The following is a 1,182-nucleotide window of genomic DNA, read 5'->3' as shown; positions in this document are numbered from 1 at the left end:
ACTCCTGCCCGACTCGCCTCCCCGAAAGGCCCGGCCCCGGGGGAAGGGGAACTAGGGCCGTGCGTTGCAGCTGACCTCAGAGCCCTGTGATCTCCGTCCCTGCGATGAGTGAGCGCCACGCATGACTCAGCATGACTCAGCGGCTCCTCGCGTGGCGGCAGGAGACTCGCTGTGTCATGAGTGGTGGCCGGGAAACTGTGGGCGGACGGGCCTCTCCCTGCTGAGTTTACTTTCTGTGTATTAAATCTCTATATTTATATTTATATACAAACTAGGGGCCTGTTGCATGAAGAGATGCATGCTATAGGCCTTCCTTTCCCCTGGCTGCTGGCACCCGGGGCCCAGGTCTTCGGTCTGGCCGAATTCCGGCCGGAGCCGGCCCCAGGAACCTCAGGCCTCGCTGCTCCGCTGGCCCCAGGGCCGTGAGGCCTCGCTCCACCGCTTGGAGCCTACGTATGCAAATTAACTGCCATCTTTGTTGGCGGTTAATTTGCATATCGTGCCGATTATCCGATGGGAGGCGTAGGGAAGGTATGGTCAATTACCGTGTTGGTCTATTGTTAGATAGGATCAGAGGCCCGGTGCACAAAATGTGTGCACTCGGGGGTCCCTCAGCCCAGCCTGCGCCCTCTCGCAGTCCGGGAGCCCCCGGGGGATGTCCGACGAACATCCTGGGTGCTGCCGCAGCGGCAAGAGAGGCTCCCACCACTGCCACGGCGCTGACCCTGGGCCCGGCTCAGGGCTTCTGGCTGAGTGGCTCCCACCCGCCGGCGCCTCCTGGTGAGTCCGATCCTGGTCGTTCCGCATTTCCCTGACACCCACAGGCCTTTTATGATATAGACTAGAGACCCTGTGCACGGATTTGTGCACTGGTGGGGTCCGTTGGCCTGGCCTGTGGGGATCGGGCTGAAACGGGCTCTCTGACACCCCCCGAGGGGTCCTGGATTGCAAGAGGGCGGTCTGTAAAGTTGCTGTTGTACAGGATGTGGAATGCAAACGCAAGTGTGCAGTAAACCAGATTCGGGCCGACAGTACCCCAGCAACAACATAACCCACGGCCAAAGGTGTAATCGCATGGCCCCGCGAGGAATCAGGCTCCTTCCTCTCTGGTTTTGAGGTGCGACACCGGAGAACTGCTGCTGCCAAGTCACTGCAGCTCGGCAGCTCCTGTGTTGAGTGCAT

The sequence above is a fragment of the Myotis davidii genome, unplaced genomic scaffold (genome assembly GCF_000327345.1).
Source record: "Myotis davidii unplaced genomic scaffold, ASM32734v1 scaffold1103, whole genome shotgun sequence".
NCBI classification, from domain to species: Eukaryota; Metazoa; Chordata; class Mammalia; order Chiroptera; family Vespertilionidae; genus Myotis; species Myotis davidii.
This window is presented reverse-complemented; position numbering follows the sequence as displayed.